General features: G+C 41.1%; 1 protein-coding gene across 1 annotated transcript in view; it reads left to right on the plus strand.

Annotated features, from left to right (window-relative positions):
• Positions 1 to 14,426: 14,426 nt before the first annotated feature.
• POU2F3 (POU class 2 homeobox 3) overlaps positions 14,427 to 24,720 on the plus strand; it is a 63,370-nt gene continuing 53,076 nt past the window's right edge. Inside the window, 2 exon segments of the mRNA XM_078146895.1 lie at positions 14,427 to 14,747; positions 14,899 to 14,933. The gene's annotated coding sequence lies outside the window, so the exon portion shown is untranslated.

The raw sequence follows: 24,720 nt of genomic DNA on the forward strand, positions 1-24,720 counted from the left end.
ATCAGGAGTTAAAGTACCTTGGTTAGCTACTTTCCGCTTTAGCAACCTTGGACAAGTCCAATGTTTCCAGGCCTTAGTTTCTTGTAAAAACTCAGGAACTGTGCTAAATTCTGTCTAAAGGTCTTTCTGGATCTAAAGCCTATGGTTTTGTGAATTAAAAGATATTGAACCTCTTAAAGAAAGTAGCCTGGATTGTCAGGCGGTTAGAAAGCAGTAACATTGGGAGTCAGGGCCCCTGAGTCCAGGTTTAATCTCTGGCCCCTTCTTTACTTTGTGGCAATGGGTGGGCAAATCACTTTGCCTCTCTGGGTTTCAGTTTCCCCTTCTGAAACAGAGATGCTGTAGGCAATAGTGGGCTGGATACTAGTGTGGGAGTCAGAGAGCTAGCTCATAATCAAAGTCACTTCCCCTCTGGGGCCTCAATGTTGTCATCTATAAAATGGGAGGTCAGCAGTGACGAACCAAATCAACCTAATGTCCCCTCCATCACTGACATTCTGTGAGAAAAAAACTCTGACTCATACCCGTCTCTATGATGGCACCAGAACAAATAGAATGATATTCATAAGAAATTTTTTTGTTTGTAATGGTGGGTACCCAGAGAATACCAGATGTGGTAGGAATGGGATCTCTTCCCTATAATTCCCTGATGTATAGAATCTGAGGGATAAAAAAATCATGTCCCAAGAGTGGGTATAGAGACTTTGTAAGGAAGTGCCTGCTTCTCTTTTTGCTGCAGACAAGGTCTAGAAATGTTCCCTGAAGGGGAAGCCTGCAGAGCTGGCATTGAAGAGTCCAATGGATATGATCCACTACAGACATGTACTCTGGGTTCAAATCACAACTCTTCTACTGTGACTTTAGGCAACATGCTTCACATCTCTGAGCCTCAGTTTCCTGATCTGTGAGGAAGAAATTTTTTGATTCAGAAAACTATGATCAGAAGATCCTATGATCTTTCCATCAGCCCTTAGAATATAGGCTGACTGTCCAGTCTATATTCAATGCTCTGTATCTGTAGTTTAGGCTCTAGACTTCTCAAAATCTCTTCAGTCTATGATCTGCATCAAGCATTGATTCCAACTCAAAGTCATTGTTGGCCTTTATTAAAGTTGTTGTCATAAAGAAAATGAGGAGAAGAAGAGCAACCAGGGCTTGACCCTCAGGGTGATACAAGCCTACCCTTCGTGGGGACAGGGGAAAGGATCCTTTATTAGAGCTAGAAGGGACGTTGGAGATGATTTAATGCAACTCTCTCTGTTTAGAGATAAGGAACAAAGGTCCTACAGCTGGTAAGTGAAAACCTTGAGGAAGTTTGTATTTATGTAGCACTTTCTAGTTGATAGGGCTCTTCTTCATAGCTGTCTTGTAAGTTCAGTAGTACAAGTGTAGAGTTCACTGCATCTGGATTAAGGAGAACTGGGCTGCAATTCCAGCTCCAGAACAGACTACCTGACATTGGGCAAGTCACTTAAAATCCCTAGACCTTAGTTTCCTCGTCTCTAAAATAAGGAGGTTGGGCTAGAAGGCCTCTGAGGGCCCTTCTCTAGCTAAACTTTTGATTACATGATCCTATGAACTTTGATACTCTGATTCTAAATTGAGGGCTCTTATCCCTATACCACAATGCTACCAAGGTGCCACAGCTGGATAGTAGCAGCAGCCAACTCAAATGCACCTAGCACTTGGGTACCCATGGGCACCTCAGCCTTTTGGCTATCCTCTGCTAGGGTATCTTTGTGACTCCTGGCATAGTGCCCCACATCCTCTGATCCTTTTTTGTATTGGTAAACCAGAACCCTTCTTCTACAGGGTCTCACAAGCAGGGACAACTGTCCAGTGGAGATGATGAATCTTGCTCACGAAAGTAGGCATGAAAGTCCCACTGTAGGAGTTCAAAATTTGCCTCTTGGGAGTCCTATTGTCTCTCTTCCATACTGCCCTTCATCCCCAAGATCCCAGGAGAGACTTCTGCCCTTACCCCTTTTCTAAGGACACAGTAAATGGATGCCTTTTCTTGGCCTGGTCTGAAAACAAGGTTGATGCTATCAATGCCATTCATCTAAACATTTATTAATTGCTTTTTCTGTGCCAGGAGCTGAGCTAGGTGCTGGGGATACAAGGAAACAAAACCAAAAAACTGATCCCTGCCCTCAAGGATCTTAGACTTGATAGGAAGAACAAGGTCTCTTTAACTCTACGTCACTCTCCTAACCTCATTTCAAGGCTTTCTCCTCTTAAAGCTGGTGCAGATATTGACTGGCAAGGGAGGGGACTTCATTGAAAGACTGCTTCTGCCACAGCCCTGTCTAGGAGCTGTCTCCCACCATGGATGACAGAGCCTTTGCCAATTAATCGCTCATGGGTGGCAGGCAGGGTGGGAGGAGGGCTGGGCTGAGGCTTATCTCAGCTTTGTCAGGGCTGGGCTCCCAGAAGACTGGGGCAAGAGGTCTCTGTGACACCCGGCACACCCAGCAGACTCCCTGGGGATGGTTGGGGGAGGGTAGCACTTCAACATTTAGAAAATGTTGTACATAGTACAGTACAAAGAATGCTAGAATTGGAATGAAAGACTGAGGTTGGATTTTTGTCTCTGCTACTACATGTGCCTGTGTATCCTTGAGAAAATCACTCAATCTCTTTGGCCTCAGTTTCCTATCCTGTAAAATTAGGGGCATGGCTTAGATGATCTCTAAGATTGCTTACAGTTCTAATCCTATAATCCAAGACAACATCTTTGAAGTGGGCCGGGCATGTTTCTAAGGTGTCAGGTCCTGAGGAGAGTGTTTAGTGGCTGTTCTAGCAGCACATGATGATTTCTCTGCTTTTAGCTTCAGTCTCCATTTCTTCTTCATCCAAGGCATTTCTCTCTCCTTAAGACCCCAAAACTGTCTCCCATAATCAAGTTACCTTTATGTTTTGAGAGATACAACATGAGAAACAGGGGAGTTGACAGTGAGTCCTAACTTTTTCCCATTGTGTGACCTTGGGCAAATGGCTCAACCTTTCTAAGAGTCCCCATCTGTCTAATGATAACATCCTCATAAATTTAAATAGCATTCAATGTCAACAAAGCATTTTACTCACAGCAACCTGTCAAGATAAATCATGTGACTATTATTATCCCCATTTTGTATATAAGGAAACTGAGGCTTGGGGAGATAGAGTGACTTGTCCAGGGTCACATAGATGGCAAGTGGCAGAATCAAGACAAGAGGTCTCTAGACTCTTAAATTCATTTAATCTTTCCACTATACCATACCATGTTTCAATGAAGTATATAAGTTACCTCCTTCCCAATGGGTACGTTGTCAGAAACACAGCATCTTAGTAATAGAAGGAACTTCAAAGAACATCGAGAAACTGTTCCTGAACATCTCCAATACATAGCCACCTGGCCTTCCTTAAGACTCTCCAAGGAGTGGGGAGCACACTCCTTTCTGAGCCAACCCATTAAAGTTATAGATAGCTCTATGGTTATCAAAGACTTTTCCCCTTTTGTTGAGCCCAGATCTATCTTGTTTAGTGCCACTCACTTGTCCTAGTTTTGTCTTCCAAAACCAAATAGAACAAATTTAATATTTCGTTAACATGACTATCCCTCAACTATTTAAAGACAGCTACCATATCCCACCTAAGTCTTTTCCACTTCTCTCCACCATCCTGGTTACTCAAGTCATTTAACCTTTCTGAAACTCAGTTTCCTTATCTGTAAAATAAGGAGGTTAGATTTAGAAGAGCTTTACCATCTCTTCTATCTATATTTCTAGCATTCTGTTATCTTACATTTTGGAGTTATCTGGTCTTTAAGTCTGAGAGTAGTTGGACTATTCTTCTGAGTACTGAGGAGATGCTGTGACCTTTCTCTGGAAAGAGGTAACCTGTGTAATTTGAAACACCAAAAAACTGTTGCATTGTTCTGAGATGCCCATCTTTGCCACAGTTTGTTTAATTCTCTGACATTCCTGTTTTAATGCCTTCCCAAGAGAGTGGGACACTCCCACCCCCACCCTTGTCCTGGGCAGTGGAGCATATGCCTAGGAATGGGGGCAAAAGGGGGACCTACACTGGTGACCCTTTTCTTGGATTTCATTTGATTCTTACAACAACCTCATGAAGTAGATGTTATTATCTCTCATTTTTCAGATGAGGAAACTGAGGCTCAGAGAGATTAAATGACTTGCCAATGGTCCCATAGCTCATAAATGGCAGAGCTGGGATTAAACCTCAGATTCTCTGCCCCCAAAATGCAACACTTTTCCCATTGTACTGTAGCTAGGACCTTAGCCACTAAACACTCTCCTCAGGACCTGACACCTTAGAAACATGCCCGGCCCACTTCAAAGATGTTGTCTTGGATTATAGGATTAGAACTGTAAGTAATCTTAGAGATCATCTAAGCCATGCCTCTAATTTTACAGGATAGGAAACTGAGGCCAAAGAGATTGAGTGATTTTCTCAAGGATACACAGGCGCATGTAGTAGCAGAGACAAAAATCCAACCTCAGTCTTTCATTCCAATTCTAGCATTCTTTGTACTGTACTATTTTGTCTCATGCTGTCCTGCCTCATGCTTCTTAGGAGAGAGGACAAGAGAGGATTTTGATGAGCCATGAGATAGAGAAATAAAGCTGGAGGCAAAAAATAGAACCAGTTACTCACAGTATAAACTTCTCTGTGCTTTATTTTCCACAGAATTTAAAGTTGGGAAGAACAGATACTTTCTGTAAGAAGCCTTTCTCAATTGCTATCCCCTGTTCTCTTTTGATTATCTTCTATTTTTCTTGTATACATCTTGCTTGTAGGTAGCTGTTTGCACTCTGTCTCACTCATTAGACCACGAGCTCCTTGAGAATGAGAACTGTTTGTTGTTGTTTTTTTAATTTTGTATCCCCAGCACTTAGCATAGTTCCTGGCACATAGCAGGTGTTTTATAAATATTGACTGACAGATGGAGAGATTTGCATTGATTAGGGAATGGGTCAAGGAAAAGAACTGGGAGAGTTGGGAGCATTCCTTTTTCCTGATTATAGGGCCCCAGTCCCTGAAATTTGTGAGAAGAGGAAGTAAACTTCATTCTCATGTCTTGAATTTGCTATTAGCATCAGTAGACACTTTGGTACACTCAGTGTCACAAGCTGAGCCCATGGCTAGGTGGCATCTTTGAAACCATTTTCTTGTTGTTGTTCATTTTGGTTGTGTCCAACTCTTTATGACCCCATTTGGGGTTTTCTTGGCAGAGATACTGGAGTGGTTTGCCATTTCCTTCTCCAGCTTATTTTACAAATAAGGAAACTGAGGTAAACAGGATTAAGTGACTTGCCCAGGGTCACACAATTAAGCCTGTGTAAGTAAGTAAGTAAGTGTCTGGAGCTGGATTTCAACCCAGGAAGCTGAGTCTTCCTAACTCCAGGCCCAGGACTCTATGCACTGTGCCACCTACCTGCCCCCTCTGAATCCATAAAAACATCCCAAATCCTATGGAATCTCAGAATTGAAAAGTGCCTTTGAGATCACTTAGTCCAACTGCTATCAAATTCATCCCAGGTCATTGCCAGTCATCCTGACTTCTGTCCTGCTACCAGACTTTGATGACTCTGGAAGAGAGAATGAGGCTGACGACTTAGTGCAACTCTGCCTCACTTAAATCCTGTTCACTCGAGTCAAGAAATCAACCTGTGATGTCATTCGTCCTCTTCAAAAACGAGGGATCATAATCAACCACAACATCTGAGTAGTATACTGAAATTAACCTAGATTTGAGTCCTTGCCCTGTCCTTTTCTATTTCTTCATCTGTAGAATGGGGTTAATGACACCAGTAGAATCAAAAGAGCTGGTATATGTAAAGTGCCTGACAAATGTCACTATCATTAGTATGTGTCCAAATCGGGATTTTAACCCAGGTGTTCTACCTTTATGCCCGAAGTCCTTTGCTATTAAGAATCAAGCAATCATTAAGCATTGATTAAGTACCTGCAAATGCCAGGTACTGTGCTCCAGATTGGAGATACAAAGACAATACTGAAATAATCACTGCCCTCAAGGAGTTTACAGCCTGTAGGAAATGTTCCTCTCTTGGATGTTCTACTGAGTACCCTGGAGAACTTCCCAGGTCTGATTCTCTTTTAATAAAAGCAACTCCAAGAAGTCACAGTCAGTTTCCAACTTTAAGTTCAAACTAGAAATCATCCTCCATTGGACTGGGGAGCTTCAGAATCCTGGTGAGAACAGAAAGCCCCTTAGAATCACTGGGAGGGAAATGGCTTCAGTTGCTGGGTGCTCGCTGCATTTTGTTTACCAGCAAAAAGTAAAAATTCCGGCTTGAACAGTTTTCCTGCTTCCACCTCCCTCACCCAGAAAAAAGTCCCCAGGCAAACTCAAATCCCAGCAGCTGCCAAAGCTATGCAAATCAGCCAGGGCCTGCAGGCTCCTAGACCCAAGAGCTAGGAAGTCAGGAGCCTCCCCTAAAGGGGCTCCCCACTCCCTCCACTCTGGCTGTCTGGGAGCCTATCCCCTTGTTGAAGCATTCAGCTATCTCAATCTGCTCCCTTTAGAAAAGCCTCTCTGAGGTAGGATGGTGGTAGAAACTATTCTTTATGAACCCTCTCATTTCTTTGCTGACTCTCCCCCACACCTTGCTATACTGGCCATTAACCTTCTCCAACTATCCTAGCCCAAGGGAATTTATTAGTGTTTTTAAAAAAATCCAACAAGCCCCCAGAGAAGGAGATTCAGCCTTGGACCCTTTCACATCTACTCTCAATTACCTCATTCCAGTTTCTCACGAGTCAGACGGTCTTTACTTAGTTCTAATCTGAATCTCTCACACCAGCATAAACCCATTCCTGCTCTTTGCTGACTTTTCAGATGGAGGACAGTGATCCTTAATGTGCTATGGAGTCAGTGAAACATCTGGAGATGGAATGGGGTGGGCAGGGTGGAAAACCAAAATTGAGACATGGAAAAATCTTCTCCTTTTATTTTGGAAACATATGAATTTCAAAAGATTCTGAGCATCACATGGTATTGTGGGGGGAAAGCACTATAGTCAAAAGGCAGCAGACTCTCTAAATTTTACATAGGTTCCCAAAGTGGGGGATCCCACCCCAGGGGGGTGCTGGAACGATCCAGGAGGGTGGTAGAGTTTGAAATGATGCAAATTTTTTAAAAAATCATTAAAGGGTTAAAGAAAGTAGATTTCCCAGGGGGGCACTGAGTAATTTTTTAAAAAAGGGGGCAGTAGGACAAATAAGTTTGGGAACCTCTGCAGTGAAATTTCCTGCTACCGCTCATTCACTGCAAGATCTTTGACAAGTCACTTAACTAATCCAAGATTCAGTTGTTTCATTTGTAAAGTGGGTGGAATTAAATAATTTCTCTCCTCTAGTCTTGGTTCTATAATCAAGAGTTGCATATGATCATGGGCAAGTCACAGATTCTTTCTAAGCCTTACTTCTCTTGCCTATGAAGTGAGGGGGCTGTAAAAGATTCCATCCAGCTTTGAGATCTGTAATTTTCATTTGGCCCTTGTGCTTCTGGCTCTTTCAGCTCCCCAGTCCAATGGAGGCCATGAAGCCTCTAAACTGGGAATTACGTATTATTTCCTATGGAAGACTGGAACGAACTAGCAGTAGTCTCAAGCTGTTGAGTCTTTCAAGATGTCAGTCCTTTCCATTTTTACCCTCTCACCCTTTGGAACCAGAAATTCCTTCACCTCCCTTGCTGGAGGTGGTCCTGTGGTGTCCACAATGGTTGACTTTCAGAGAAAGAGCTCACATTCTAAAGTCACACAGGATCTAGGTTGAAGCCCTACTTCTGCCACTTACCTTGGACAAGTCTCTTCCCTTTTCTGAGTAACAGTTTTCCTGTTCTGTTAAACGAGAGATTTGTTTGAGATTTTTTTTAAAGTTCATGGCATTATTTGCTTTGGGGCAGCTGGAGGGGAGGAGGAGACAAACTGTTCCACTCTTCCTGTTCACTTCCTGACACTGGCCCATTTCTCTCCAAGTGCTAAGTCATCAAAGGTTTCTACTCCATCTCACCACCTCCTGCAAGGTGGGAAAATCCCGGCAAGAATATTTGTGAGAAAAACTTGAGAAACCTTAAAACTTGATGTAGAGAGGCAGCTAGGTGGTGAAGTAGATAGAGCTCGGGCCTTGGGGTCAGGAGGACCTGAGTTCAAATCCAAACTGATGCTTGACACTTACCAGGTGTATGACCCTGGGTAAGTCACTTAACCCCAATTGCCTCACTAAAAAGCAAAAACAAAAACTTGATGTAGAGCCTTCCTAGCTAGAAGAGACCACAAAGAGCAAGTAATCCAAGCCATACCAAGCAGGAATCCTTTCTACAAGTGGTCCTCCAGCCACTACTAGGAGACCTTTAGTGATAAAGACTCTGACAGCATTACAAAAATACATAAAATGGAGTCTTTTCTCAAGATGCTCATAATTTCTTAATAATAATTATTAATAGCTAGCGTTTATATAAAGGTTTGCAAAGTGCTTTACAAATATTTGATCTTCACAACAATCCTGAAAGGTGGGTGCCATTATTACTCCCATTTTACAGTTGAGGAAACTGAGGCAGACAGAGGTTAAGTGGCTTGCCCAGGGTCACATAGTCTGAGGCTATATGTGAACTTGGGTCTTCCTGACACTAGGTCCAGATGTCTATCCACTGTGCTATTTATATAACATCTTAGACAGCCCTGCTGCATATTATCTAAGTCATATAGGACTACAAGTACAGAAAAGGAGTATGAAGTTATATGAGATATCAAAGAATGTTAGAGCTGAGAAGGACTTGAGGAACACAGCTAACTCCCCCCACACCCTCTACCAATTTTACAGGTGAAGAAACTGAGGATAAAGTAGGTTAACACAAGTAAATATTAGAATCTGGACCTGGTTAGAATTTTCCTATACCATATTGCTTCCCCCAACTCAGATGAAGGAAAATTCACTTCCAGCTGGAAGAGGAGACAATTTCTTGGAGGAGGTGGCATTTGAGTTGGATATTGAAGGATAAATAGAATATCAAAAGGCAAGGATGGTAAGAAGAACATTCCAGGTATAGGGAATAGTCTAAAACAAAGCAGTGGTGGTAGAAAATCATGCGATATGTTTTGGATATACAAGAATTAGAGGATAGAATCAGGATTCAAGTGACAATAATTTTTAAAAATTACATTTTACAGAGATAAATGTAAAGTCCTACTCTTAGGTTCAAATAGCAAATTGTATAAGAAAGAGAATGTTTGAGATGTGGCTAGACAGTGGACCATGTGATAAAAATGATAATAGTAGTTGCCCCCCAAAAGCCATTCCAATCTTAGGTTTTATTAACCCACTAAATAAACAATTAACATTTATCAAGCATCTATTATGTGTAATGGACTGTATATTATAAGCTTAATATCCAGAACCAGATAAGTTATCATTCTATTGCTATACTTTGTTTAATTCTGGATGCTCTCCATTGAAAGGGTCATTGATAAACTAGAGTTACACTGGAGGGCAACCAGGATAGTGAGATAGTTCAAAGCCATAAGAAGAATCATTCAATCACAAATCATAGACTTGATGGGAGAAGGAAGTTTGAAGGACATATAGTTCAACTCTTAGAAAAATCATGAATCCTCTCTATAATGTCCATCAAATTAGTCATTAATAGGAGGTCTTCTTGAAGACCTCCAGTGATGGGGAATCCCCAAGGCAGCCCATTTCAGTTTAGGGCAGTTCCACACCTCACCAAGACATCAAAGGAGGAATTTTGTTTTTCCTTATGCTGAGTTGATATTAGTCTCTGTTCCATTCAACCATTAGTCCTAGCTCTACCCTCTAAGATCAAGTAGAATGTCTAATCTTCTTTCTACATAACAGCCTTTCAAATGTTTGAAGGCAATTACCATGTACTCCCAACTCTTCTCTTCTCTAGACTGAATGTCCACAGTCAAACATTCCTCATATGGCATCTGTTGCCAACTTTTGTTTCTTTTTTTCTTGATAGTGTCTCTTTCCCTCCATTCAAATGGCCACCACTTTTGTTCAAGCCCTCAGCACCTCAGCACCTGGACTATTACCATAGCCTCCTGATTGGCCTCTTTGCTGCCTCTAGTTTATTACCACTCCAATACTCTCTATGCAGCCACCAAAGTTATTTTCCCAAAGCGCAGCTTTGACCACATCTCCATCCCCCACTCGATAAACTCTAATGGCTCTCTCTTACCCCTAGGATCAACAATGAACTTTTCTGCTTAGTATTTAAAGCTCTTCAGTACTTTGCCCTCCTCCCCTCTTGTGGGCCATCTCCAGTCATTCTGATCTATATCTGGCCACTGGACCCCGATGGCTCTGGAGAGAAAGTGACACTAGAGACTTTGCACAGCACTCCTTCACTTAAATTCAATTCACTTGCATGTCATGGCATCACCTCCCTGATATCATGGTTCTCTTCGAGAACAAAGGACAAACACTAGCAACTTTACCCCTCCTATTTTTCTAGCCTTCTTACTGCCTTTCATGTACTCTGAGGTCCAGCCACAAAGGTCTTTTGCTCTTCCTCACAACACCAGACTCCATCATCTATTTCCATAACTTTGTACTGATCACAACTAATGCCTGGGCTGCTCTTTCTCCACTCTGCCTCTGATTTCCTTCAAGGCTGAGCACAAGCACAGTTTTTGTACCACCAGTCTCCCCAACTATGTGCCTTCCCTCCCAAGGTACCTTGTATCTGTCTTCTATGTATTCTATATGTGCATGTTAGAATGTACAGAATATTAATTCTCTCCCATTAGAATGTAAGCTCTCTGAGGGCAGGGACTGTTGCCCTTTTCTCTTTGTATCTCTAGCACCTAGTGCAGTACCTAGTACAAAAGAGGGTACTTAATAAATGCTTGTTGATTGGTTGATTGAGGTGGTTTCTAGTGTCTTCATCATCCCAGGAACTCTCTTCTGGATGAACTCCATTTGTAAATATATAGTAACTAGAATTCAACATGATACTTGTACCATGATTTGACCAGACCACCATTAAAGCAGCCTAAGACTTAATTAGCATCAGGACTGCTGTATCATACTGCTGATTCATATTGAGTCTGTAGTCCACTAGAACCAAAGTGTTGTTTTCTTTTTCCAAATTGACTCAAACTTTTATCCTATATTTGTACAAGTGATTTTTTGGATCTAAATGTGGAACCTTACATTTATCTCTATACAATTTGATCTTACCCAGTTTCAATTCATATATACTTTGAAATTAAGACTATCTTATTTTGTATATCAATCAGTCCCTCCAACCTTTGTGCCCTTATCAAGTTTAATAAGCTTGTCTTCTATGTCTTCACAAAAACATTGCTAGTAATGTTTATTATTCACTTGCTTTGTGTTAGATATAAGAGGTAACTTAGTGCAATGCAAAGATGGGGAATCAAGAGACCCAGGTTGAGTCTTGGCTTTACTACTAACCAACAATGTGACCATGGGTAAATTGCTTCAGTTCCCTGGAACTTAGCTTCCATATCTGTAAAAGGAGGCTGGGTTGGACTAGATAATAAATCTGACATTTTTGTAGTATAGTTTACAAAACGCATTTTATATGTTCACTATTTTGAACCTCAACAGCTACATGAAGTAGTGAGTGCAATTATCATTTCCATTTTACAGATAGGAAACTGGGGCTCTGAAAGCCAACATATCTTCCCCAAGACAGAATCAGGAATTTAACAACAATGTCAATAAAGATTTATTAAATACTTACTATACGTAAGGTGGGGCAGCTAGGTGGGGCAGTGGATAGAGTGCCTGGAGTAAGGAAGATATCTTCCTGAGTTCAAATCTGGCCTTAGACACTTACTAGCAAATGTGACCCTGGGCAAGTCACTTAACCCTGTTTGCCCCATTTCCTTGTCTGTAAAATGGAAGGAAACAGCAAACCACTATAGTATCTTTGCCAAGAAAACCCCAAATGGGGTTATGAAGAGTCAGACATGACTGAAAACGCCTGGACAACAAATATGGAAGGTACTGGGACAGACCCTAGGAAAGCAAAGACAAAAATGAAGCAGTCCCTGCCTTCCAAAAGCTTACATTCTACAATAAGAAATCGAACCCAGATCTTTTGATTCCCTAGCCTGCTCTCTCTACTCTAACTACATTGTCTTAGATGACCTCTAAGATCCCTTCCAAATCTAAGCCTATGAGTCTATGTCTTTTCCATTATTCCCCAAGCCAACAGCTTTAAACCCAGAAAGAACAATTCTGGGGAACTTGCTTTCCTTAGTGACCTGTATGTACATGACCACTAAGTAGCCTTTTTTCTTGGTGGTGATAATGATGTTGGGTCTCTTAAGTATGAATACAAGTTTCAATCTTTGCAGTCAACTCTCCATTATTCAGGAGTAGATTAGTAAATTGCAAGATTATACAAATCTTTGGCCTTCTCTTCTTTCTCCCTCTTGAACTTGGGCTATTGTATTACTTATCTACCCTTTCCCCAGAAAGTGGTCAGGAGACAGGCCTGCTGCTTGTAAACCTCAGTGACTAATTGTTATGGATGCCCCCTCTACTGTTGCACAGTTCTACACCTTACTTCATGGTCTCCATGAAGTACTGGAGTCAAAAAATGTTCATCATACAGTGGCCAACTTTTAGGTGATAAACATCACCAGCACTAACTAGTCTGGTCCTTGGCTGAAAACTTGTCCAGCTTGGTAGGAACTACCTGTGTTTATATTCCAGTGAAAGAGCCTTTAAGAATCAAGGTCACCTCCACAAGAAGACATTGGGTAGGCACTTTAATGGAGGTATTTGTGGACATCCTTGAGGAAAGAATTAGTGAAGGAAAAGATTAGAAGAAAAGATTTAAAAAGTGTGATTTCTAGATGACATGTAATGTTCATACTTTTCCATGAGCACTGATAATCAAACTTGTCTGTCCAACTCTGGTAAAGTTTGAAGTCAACTTTATTTCTGAGCAAAATCAGATAATAAGCTCCCCATCTCCTTCCAGAGACATCACAAAGAGGGATGGGTCATTTTATGGTGGAGGCTGATTCATGTTTGAAACATGGTACGTGTTTAGAACATTTGGAACAATTGTCTCTCCTCTAAGTTCTAAGACAAAATGTTTTCCAGAGGAGTAAATTGAGGCCTGGAAAGAACTAACCTAGATTCCTCTAAAACAGGCCTGCATAACCTGTGGTCTGCCAAAGGATTTCCTCTACATACAAAGGCTGTTTTGCTCTACATTTTTCAGGGCTGCCCCAAATCCTTTGGTGGGCTGCAGCTTGTGCAGGCCTGCTCCCCACAGTTCCAAATTTTAGTTCTACTCTCCTCCGCCTTCTCTTCTAGATAAGTTGGGAGAAGCGGTACCAGGTGGAACCCATGTTAACTATTTTGAAAGCCTGCTTACTTTTCTCTTAGCTCTTGGGGTCAATCTTCCACACCGACCAATTAATAACGATAATAATAACAGCTTGCATTTATTTAGTGTTTAAGGTTTATAAAGCACTCTTCTTACAATGCCCCTATGAAGCAGGTAGGAAAATTACCCTCTGTTTATAGAAGAGAAAATGAAGGCTCAGGGAGACTGTGTTTTGCTCAAGGTCATACAGTTAGTAAATGCTCAAGCCACGGACAAAGCCATATTCTCTGACTCCATCACTGATATTTATATAGAGTGTTTTAAGATTTGCAAAGCCCTTCACATACATTAACTCATTTGCTCTTCACAACCTTCTCAGAGAGGTAACAGGGATTATTGTCCCTATTTTATTTATGAGGAAACAAAGGCTCAGAGCTTTTTGAGTGACCAGCCCAGCATCACTCAGCCAATGTCAGAGGCAGAATTTAAGGTCTCCACCCTCTAAATCCCAGTGCTCATTCTGCATACTTCAGCTTTCTCAGGTGTAGTGGAGTCCATTTTCAACTTTCTGCTTGATGACTTAACTGTTATCTAAAATCACTCTTAAGCAGACCAAAAAAAAAAATAAGATGGAGAAGGATATCTCCAAGATGGTTGTCTGTATAGAATTATAGATTTAGGAATGGAAGGGATCTTGGAGATGATTTCATCCAATCTCTCATTTTACATGGGGGAAAGAGAAAGAGAAGTCTGGCCAAAGAGAGCCTGTTCCTTGAAGTAGAGAAAGTGTGCACTTCTTGATATCAACTGTACATTCAACCCCAACCATAGATGAGGAAACTGAGGCCCAGAGATGTTAAGTAACTTGTCCAAAGTCACTTAGAGAGTCAGGATTCAAAAGTGAATGTAAGTTGAAACAAGGAGAATTTATAGTTAACTCCTGGGGGTGGGTGGGTGGGGAAACACCAACTTCCTAATGGCAATGATCCTGAAATATCCTGGGCCCACAGAAAAGTTACAGGATCTTCTTCCCTGGAAACCTGTAAGAATAGGACTGACATCCATGCCTCTGGTGTGGCTTCAGTAGAGTCCCGCCTGAAGGAGGAGGGACAGGATGACTTATAGAAATCCCTCTGAGCCACAGGATCCTACGGTTGATTTGTTCTTGCTCATGCATGTTAGAAGGGTTTTAGAGATGATTCCTGAGCAGTAGTAGATAGCTCAATAGGCTGAGTAGCAGAAAAGAAACCATTGTCTCAAGTTCAAATCTCAAATCTGATAAGTGACCTTGGCAAAAATCATTTTCTTTCTCCTCTCTTCCACTGGCTGTATGATAGATTGATGAGACTTCCAGGGTTTCTGTGTTTGAGGGAATGAGGTAAGTTGAAAGTACTTGGGCAAAAAAGAAGTGGATTTTTGTTTCTCTTTGAAAGTGAAGACAATCTTGCGCCATAATGTTTTGTTTCTCTACTAGCTTTCTGTCTCTCCTGATGCCACTCAAGTGACTAATTGTTTTCTTTCCATTCCAGGAAATGATCGAAATGGCTTGGACTTCAACAGACAGGTAAGGACTTTCTTGTCTAGGTCAAAAGTAATTCCATGAAGCTTGGGTTGTAGGAAGAACTTGTTCACTCAAAGAACAGATAGACGGATGGGGCAAATTAAGCACCAAATGTGAAATTTAAGACCAAATGTAAACCATGTATAATATAACACATAAAAAAGATGTGCTCCTACCCTCCCCAAACCAACAAGCTTAGAACAGAGGAAATTTGTAGGAAATTCAGTCAATATGATCCAGTTATGGGTTACATGGGCCTCCCTTAATGTCTGATACTTGGCTTTGTGGGAAGCCCCAAAGAAGGGGAGTTGCCCTGAGGAAGCAACTCAGCAATGGTGCCAACATAAGTACTTTAAAGTCTAAAGGCGATTGAGGCAGTAGGACTGATCTTGGTAAGGGAAGACTTATCTAAAAGGGAAAGGGATTTCTCTGAGAAAGGTCAAAATGAGGCAAATAGAGGCTGTGGGTTTCTTGAGAGATATTAGGTGGAGCAGGGCTATGAGCCTCTGTAAAGGCTTGGAGAAAGGAGAAGGTGACGTGTTGGGTGTTAGGAAATGGAGAGAGTGAGAAACCAGTTAACTTGGTTGGAGGGGAAAATCTAAGTTGTATGGGAAGCAAGAAGAGTAGTTAGCTGAGGGCTGGGTAGAGCAAGCAATTGGTAAAGAGCCTACAGACAGTTCTCATTTATCTTCATTGTGGCTTGACGAGGCTATAGACACCTGTCAGTATAGTCCTAATCTTGGAAATCCCCTGCAGGGGTCAGGCCTTCTAACATAGGAGCAGGGAAATTTCAAGCCCTGAGCAAACACCCCATAGCAAAATCCTCTGGGTTCTCCTTAGCTATCATCAATTTATTTATAGGGATGAAGGAGAAAGGAGCATGTTAGATCTGGGAAGTCTGCTGAGCTTTGTGGTGAAGTCTTCCACATTCACCCTAAGCTAAATAAGGATTTTCTTCAACTATAGCTGGAAAGGTTTAGGTGAGATGTGATAAAGGAATTCCCAACAGTGAACGTTATTAAACACTGTTAGAGGAGGTGAGGGGAGTTTACAGACTCATCTTCTTACTCAAAGTATTTGCATGCAAAACAGATGTGTCTGTGCAGCATGATTTGACTGCTAGCCTCCCTAGGAGGTGAACAACAAGCTAGATGACTTCCCACGAGCTCTGGGATTCCAGAAGGGAGCCTTGAGTAGATTGGGAGGAGCCCTGGCCACAATGCTTTCTACCCTGAGGCCTGGGGGTCTACTGGCCCCATGTCCTCCCGGCCCTCAGCCTAGACAGAATGTTGAACCAGTCCCATACCAAGCCAAGGCTCTGCCAGCAGCACTGGGAAACCAGCTCACTCCACAGGCTGTGCAGGTTTCACTGCCTGTGTGGTCTGAGGCCTTTCGAAACCCTCATCCTGGTAATGGCATCCTGCACCACGACCAGCCTCGGTTGGATGCCCTTGGCTCTCTGACCCACATGGGGTCTAAAACCCCAATTCTCTGGACTCCAGTAAAAGTATCCCCTCTCAGTCCTGAGGGTGCTGGGATTACATTTATTTCCTTTAGAGAAGCCCCTAAGGGAAAGGTCTTTCCCTCCCTAGATTCCTCCCTCCTTGGTTCCCTCCTACCAGAGGGGTTTTGGGATTTTTCATCACTCTTGACCAGCGTCCACCAGTCTTATCCTTCCTAAAAAGAATTGGGGAGGGGAGGGTTTAGAAAACACATTTACTTAACACTCACACACTTGCTGTCATGCTTGTCCTCTCACACACAGTTTCTCATTGTGTGACAAAGATGTCTGTACCTTTCCAATTCTATCCTGCTCTCCCAATGGGACTGTCACACATAGAAGCACTCTCAGAGTTGGAGCTACACTCTAGGATCATAGATTTAGAGGTGGAAGGGACCTTAGGAGCCCTCCCCATTTTATAGAAGAGGAAACTGAAGAAATGACATGATTTGCCCAGGGTCATACAAATAGTAAGTAGCAGAGATTAGAACCCAGGTCCCCTGACTCCAAATTCAGCACTCTTTCCATGGTACCATACTCTCATAGTCCTCTCAGCATCACTCCCCTCAAAAAAACACACACACACAAACACACATCTTCCAGGCCTGTTAATATGAACCTGAACTCTCTCATGCCAATACTTTCACATTCATGTTCTCACTTGTTCATATATACTCTTATTTTCTCTATCTTTCTCCTCCCTTATCCTGCCTTCCCTCTTTCCTACCAATAAACACAAAGTCTGTGTTTCCCCTTTGAAAATCATCAGTCTTTCTGTAAGGTGAGACATGGGAGTTGGGGAAGCTGAGTGTGACCTCACCATTACTAACTAGGTGGAAAGGGAAGGGAGAATAGGGAGAGGAACAAAACAGGGAGTGATTGTGTAAGGTGTTTCAGTCTAGGAGACAGTGAAGGTGTCAGCAAAAACCTCACAGCAAAGCAATAGCTTCAGTCCTCAGCACAAGACAATTTGGAAGTTGGTATAATTGGGAGTTAATAGATGAGGCCCTTGGTAAGCAGCAGGAGGTACAGATGGCTAGATTAGGAGAGCTGGATCATTAGAAAGTGTTGTGCTTTACAAGCATTAAATGCCTGGGTTCAGAGAGGCTTTGTCTCTAATTCCTTCAGTAATTCAATTAAAAAAATATTGTATTAATTATCTACTATGTTCAAGACACTGGAACAGAGGATTTCAAAGACAAAAATTTTCAGTCCCTGTCCTCAAAGAGCTTACCATCTCTTGAGAACACACAGGGAACACCAATCTGACTTGGCTATAATATGAGTGTATCATGAGCAGTAACATGAAATGACAGCTATACTGAAACCAGATCTCCACACTTCTTAAATGCCAGGCTGAGGAGTATGTATTTTACCCTAGGTGCAATACAGAGCCACTGAGGAGTTCTAAGGAAAGTGACATGGTCATACTTGGGTTGGATGAATTAGAGCCAGAACAGTCTAGAAGCAGGAGATCAAATTGGAGATTATTACAATAGTCCAGGAAAGAAATAAGGAGGGTCTGAATATGGGTAGAGGCTGTGTGAGTAGAAAAGAAGGGCATGAATGTGAGAGAAGATGTAGAGGCAGAATCAATAAGATTTAGCAACCAATTGGATGTAGGGGGTGATAAAGAGAGGAATCAGGGATGGTTGCAAAGTTTTGATCTTAGGTTATTGGGAAACTTATGATGCCTTCAACAGAATTAGGGTAGTTTGGAGAAAAAGGCAGGATTAGGGGTGAGACATGTTAAGTCTGAGCTTCAGATGGAACATATGGGTGGATATATACAGCAGTCAGTTTGAGAATGGAGCTCAGGAGATTGATTAAAGTTGGTTTTATTGATGGGGAAAGTATCTACATAAAAAAAGATAATTTAACCAATAAGGTAGATGAGAGCAAAGCCTTGATAGACACCCATGCTTAGGGGGTAGGAGTTGAGTGATGATCCAAGAAAGGATATTGAGAAGGAACAGTAAGAAAAATAGGAAGAAAGCCAGGAGAGAGCAACGTCATGAAAGCCAAATGGGAAGAGCATATCCAAATGGAAGGGGGTGGCTCATAGTGTCAGATGATTCAACATAATAAGGAGATAGAGAAAAGAATATTCATGTAACAGTTAAAAGATCATTGGTAAGAGAGAAAATAGTTTCACCTGAGTAGTGCGGTTTTTAATTCAACTGGAAAGGGAGGAGAAGTGAGCAGATGGTAAAGAAGTGAAGATAGTGAATATATATGAATCTTTCCAGGTGTTTGGCAGTAAAAAGCAGAAGAGAGATAGAAAACCAGTGTGAGGAGATAGTGGGTCTGGGAAAGGTTTTTTGGTCTCAAACTTTCTCAATGATTTCATCCCAGAGAAGCAACATGTCATAGTGGAAAAAGCAGTGGACTTTAAGTGAAGAAAGGCCTGGGTTTAAATTCTGCCTCAGATATTTCATAGCCATGCAACCATGGTCAAGTCATTCAATCTCTATGAGCTGTGGTTTTCTGTAAAATGGGGATAACAATCTATGTAGTACCTACCTGACAAAGTTGTTTCAAAAATCAAATGAAACAATGTACATAAAGAGCTTTGAACACCTTAAAGCCATATACAAAGTATCCCCAAATCTAAGACTTTTGAGACACCTAATATAAATGTCAGCTATTATTAATACCTACCTTCCCGTTCTCTTTTCCAACCAGAATGCTATGCTACCTGTCAAACTAAATTTAACATATATTTATTAAGCTCTGTGTGCAAAGCATTGCATTAGACACTGGTGGAGATGCAAAGTTTCAATAAGACACAGTCCCTACCCTCAAGGAGCTTACTGTCTGGTAGGGGAATAGGACACAATCACAAATAACAACACCCAATCAATGACTTATTAGTGAATTGAAGGAGGTAGGTGGCACAATGGATAACAGGCTAGACTTGGAGCTGGTGAAAACTTAGTTCAAATCAGGCATCAAACTAACTGTGTGACCCTGGGCAAGTCACTGTCACACACCAGTGAGACACCCCCACCCCTACCACTGTCTGCTTCAGTTTCCCTGTCTGTAAAATGGGGATGATATAATAATAACCCCTACTTCCCAGGGTCGTTGTGAGGATAAAATGAGATATTTGTAAAGCACTTTGCAAACCTTCGAGTGTCATCTAAATTCTAGCTTTTATTCAGGCATATGCTAGAGTGTTAGGCAAGGTCTGAGGATGAAGGTTGTTACTATAAGCAAGCCACTCAATAACAGAAGACTTCATTAGGAGGCAGTGTTTGAATTGGTCTTTAAAGGATCGGTGGGAATTCCTCCTTCTCTCCTAGGGAGAAGAGTCTCCATTGTTTCCCCAAAAGACCTCTGCCATGAAGAGGCACACAACAGAAATTTCTTTCCTGAGGTCTGAAGTTTTCTCTGATGCAAAGAGGGATTACTATTTAGGAACAGGGACAGGACAGGAGGTCTTCAAAGAATAGGAACTTAGATTCTATTAAACCCATCAAATCCTCTCCATAGCAGTTTCATCTTCTACTGACTGCTTCAGAAGCACTGGAAAGACTGCTAGATTTGGAATCAAGGGCTCCTGGTTTGAATCCCAACTCTGCCACTTCTTGCCTATGCGACTTTGGGCATGTTACTTAATCTCCTTGGCCTCAGTTTCCTCACCTGTAAAATGGGTGGTGGGGTTGAACTAGATGAAATATGAAGTCCCTTTTAGATCTATGATCTTGTAACCTCTCTGGGCCTCAGTTTTCTCCTCTATAAAATGAAAGATTTGGACTAGAGGATCTCTTAGATTTCTTCTCTCTCTAAATCCATGATTCCATTATGATCCTCCTGACCTTGTGAGGTAACTGAGAGAGTGAATAGAGAATCACAGATGATGAGTACTGCTGGGTCCTGGTAAGACAAAGCATATTATTGTGGAAATAATACCAGACTGAGAGCAAGGAACACTTGGTGCCTAGCCCTAGCTCTGTTACACAAGAAATCTGTGACCTATAGTGAGTCATTCTCTTCATCTGTCAAGTAGGGGAGGGGGGTGGATTAGATCTCTAATGTCACTGCCAATTCTGGCATTTTATGATTCTATAATAATAATAATAACAGTTTTACCAAGTGTTTAGATTTTATGATTCATACTCAACAGGACTTCTAAGGATCCTAACACTTCAGTTCTTCTTTGGTTCTTAGTGCTTAGCACAGTGCCTGGCACTAAGCCCTTAATAAATGTTTATTGATTGATTAATTGGCAAATTGTGTGTCTTCTTGATTGGCCAAAGCTAGGAAATCTCTTAGGATAGAACAATTTATCTCTGGGGCACAGAAACTCAAGAACTCCTAGAGGTTCTCTGTTTCTCTTTGAGTCTCAACCTGGGCTATACCCAGGGCAGTTATACCAGTTGGCCTTAGCCCAGTGCTACTCTGTTTCTGTCATTTTGACTCAGCCTTCAAATGAAGTAGATTTGCATATGTGACTTCATTGGATGGGATGGAACAATTGTCAAGGAGTCTTGTATTTTCCATAGAGCTCTCAGATGATATTGTGAAAAGGGAAGTTTCAGAAAATCATCGAAATCATATCAAGGCAAAGTATTCTCAGCCCTAGTAGATCCATGATGTAGTTAGGAATTTCTGTGAGTATATGGTAAGAATTTGACTAGTCCCCTGGAAAATTAGAAGCCATCAAGCTATTTTTAGATGGTAAACGGCTCATGTCAGGAAGGAACCAAAACCTGCATAGCATTAGTCACCATCCCAGGTGCCAGCATGGTGGAGTGGAAAAAGCAATAGATTTGGAGTCTAGATTAAAATCTAAACTCTACTATCTGCTTCTTGTTGACTCTGGGAAAGACACTCATTGTCTCTGGACCTCAGTTTGTAAAATGAGGAGCCTGGAAAGATGATTTATCTCTAAGGTCCCTTCCACCTCTACGAATCTATGATCCCACAATCCTGTTCATAGTCTCAGAAAACACTCCCCTTCCCCTCCAAGAACAACCCAGGTGCAGAAAAGCTAAGATTCTCCTGTGGGTAATCGGACTGAGGATAGCTGTTGGGATGAGGAAGCTAAGGCTGCTGAGAAGAGGGCTTATATTTTGGAAAGACCAAGAAAGGGCTAATGATATAACAACTGAGGAGAGAGTAATTTCAATTAGGGCTTTGGGGAGAGGCGGGGTTAATCAGACTGAAAATGGATGAGAAGTGAGTGAGAAGGAGGGAAATTTTTCCTATGAAAAAAATGAAGACATCAGAAAATGGGAATTAAACTTCCAAGAGGTTTGCATTCCTTCAAAGTGCTTTCCATTTACTTCTAATTGGGATCAGCTTGATTCTAGGTGTACTTCACTCCTGTTCTTGTTTGTCTTCTGAGGCAATCAATACTAAGGGTCACACAGTTAGTGAGTATCAATCATGTGTCTGAGGCCACATTTGAACTCAGGTCCTCCTGACTCCAAGGCCAGTGCTCTATCCACTGTGCTACCCCATTTGCTCTTGTTCTTGGAAGCAGGAAGAGTCAATCACTAACAGTATGATGCAATGGAAAAAGCATTGAATCTAAATTCTGATGATCTAGGTTCAAATCCTGGTCCTTCTATTTACTACCTGTGTGACCTTAGAGAAGTCATTCATCCCTCTGGAATTCCATTTTCTGAATACACAAAATTAGGGAGTTGGATGAGGTATTCCCTGAGTTCTCTCCTTGCTCTAAATCCCAGGAACTCAGTCCTTTCCTAGATTAAACATCATGAAAAACAATCACACTTATGTAGTGTGGCTCACACTTACAAAGGGCTTGGGGGGTTTGCAAGGCATTTTATATGCATTATCTAATTTGATCCATGCAACAACCCTGTAACATAGAAAGCAAAAGAACACAGTTCAAGAAATAGATAAGTACAAGACTGTTACCATAATTGGCATTAACGACATACATTGAGGCGTCACAGAATGATCTGAGAGACCTGAGCTAGATTAGATGGGGTTAGTCAGGGAAGACTTCCTGGGGGTAGTAACTTTGGAGTGGAATTTTGAAAGACATCATTTGAGGGAGAAGAAAGATTGGTGAATAGTGATGGCTCCTTTCCCTGAGGTTACCTCCTTATTTTAACTGAGTGTTCTTCAGGTAAAATGGGAATAAGACTCTCTGCTATTTTTTCCCCTGGCCCCAGGCTGGGGAGGTGGGAGGGGGTGGCAAAGGGAATTGGGGTTAAGTGACTTGCCCAGGGTCACACACCTAGTAAGTGTCTGAAGTCAAATTTGAACTCAGGTCCTTCTGACTCCAGGGCCAGTGCTCTATTTACTTTGCCACCTAACTGACCCTTCCCACTATTTCTTTTTAAAATAATTTTATTGATATGTTTTATTTTTACACCATTTAATTTCCCAATATAGTACTCTCCCAACCCTTTCTCAGAGCGCCAGCGTCAGTTTATCACAATGGAGGGAGAGAGAGAGAGAGAGAGAGAGAGAGAGAGAGAGAGAGAGAGAGAGAGAGAAACTTCTTTGGAAAACTAACCAAGACATCCCAAAAAGGTCTGACATTCTCTTCATGTTCCCAGACCCATAATCTCCCCTTCTGGAAAAAAGGGAATGAGATGACTTCTCGTATTTGACTAAGATTGGTCATTATAATTTTATGGCATTCTATTTCAAATATTTTGTTGAGGGGCAGCTAGGTGATGCAGTAGATAGAGCTCCAGCCCTGGAGTCAGGAGGACCTAAGTTCAAATCCAGCCTTAGACATAATGCTAGCTGTGTGACTCTGGGCAAGTCACTTAACCCCAATTGCCTCACCAAAAAAAAAAAAAGTTTTGTTGATGTTTTTCTTTTCATTTACATTGTTGTTATCATTGTGTTTTTGTTTGCCTTCTGCTTACATCACTTGGTATCAGTTCATATTTTTCCCATGTTTCTCTGTATTCATTTTTTTAACAGCATAGTAATATCCCATTACATTTATGCATAGCCATTCCCCAGTCAACGGAAACCTACTTTTGCTTTCGGTTTTTGCTAATGCAAAAAGTATCACTATAAATATTTGGGTGTATATGGAGCCTTTCTTTTTTTTAATCATTGTACTTCCTTGGGGTATATACCTAGCAGTGGAACCTCTAGGTTAAAGGGAACAAAGGGTACAAAGAGTTATTTTAGTTACTGCCCTATCTTCTTTCCCATAATTACAAATTGCTTTCCAAAATGGTTGGACTGTTCAGAGTTTCACAAACAGTGCCTGTCTTTCTACAAGTTGTCCAATATTGACTATTGTCACTTTTTGTCATCTTTGCCAATTTGTTGGGTGTGAGGTAAAACCTCTGAGTTGTTTTGATTTACATTAACATTTCTCTTCTCTTTGATTCAAGGAAGTCTTTCAAATGGCTGATCATAATTTGCAACTCTTAAGGGCTTTCTTCATATCCTTTAACCGCTTAATTCTTGGGGAACTGATTTTGGTCTTACATATTTCTGTTTGTTGCTTATTTATGTCTTCAACCTTTAGCTAGCAGAGATATTTGATACAAAGATTTTTCCCACTCAATTTCTCTTCTTATCTCATTTGTAATAATTATGTTCATTCAAAAATCTTTTCAATTCCATATAATCAAAATGACCTATTTTATCTTTTATAATTGTCTCTGTTCCTTGTTTGGTTAAGAATTCACTTCATCATAACTGTGAAACATACCTGATCTGGCTCTCTTCTAATGTTTTTATGGTATGACTTTTATTAATTAATATCAATTTTGTGTTTGTTGTGGCATACGGTTCAAAACGTTGGTCTAGACAGTGGTTTTTTACTTGGGATCTGGTTTTAAAAAATAACTGTACTTCAATAGAATGGGTTTTCTTTGTAATCCTATGTATTTTATTTTTTAAAATCTATCCATCTTTTAATTCAGTATTTAGTTCTTTTATTTTATTTTTAATTTATGGAATGAAATATAGTACAATAAAAAAGATGATTGTGCATGGAACTACAAATCTACTATGCAAAACTTGCTATTCCTTTCAAATATACAACATTATTTCAAATATACAACATTGCTTTATGCATTTAAAAACCTTGTTTTGAGGAGGGCTTCTTAGTCTTTACCACACTGCCCAAAAGATCTATGACCCAAAAAAGGTTTTTGAATCTCTAGTCTAAAATTACTTTCTACCAGACTGCTTTCCAGTTTTCCTTGAAATTCTTATCAAATAGTGAATTCTTACCTAATTTGTGTTTTTAGGTGTATTAAATATTGTGTTATCAAGTCCGATTATTTCTGATACTTCCTTATTTAGTCTGCTTCATTGCTCCACTTTTAT

The sequence above is a fragment of the Phascolarctos cinereus genome, unplaced genomic scaffold (assembly GCF_003287225.1).
Source record: "Phascolarctos cinereus isolate Bilbo 61053 unplaced genomic scaffold, phaCin_HiC Scaffold_726;HRSCAF=1367, whole genome shotgun sequence".
Classification (NCBI taxonomy): domain Eukaryota; kingdom Metazoa; phylum Chordata; class Mammalia; order Diprotodontia; family Phascolarctidae; genus Phascolarctos; species Phascolarctos cinereus.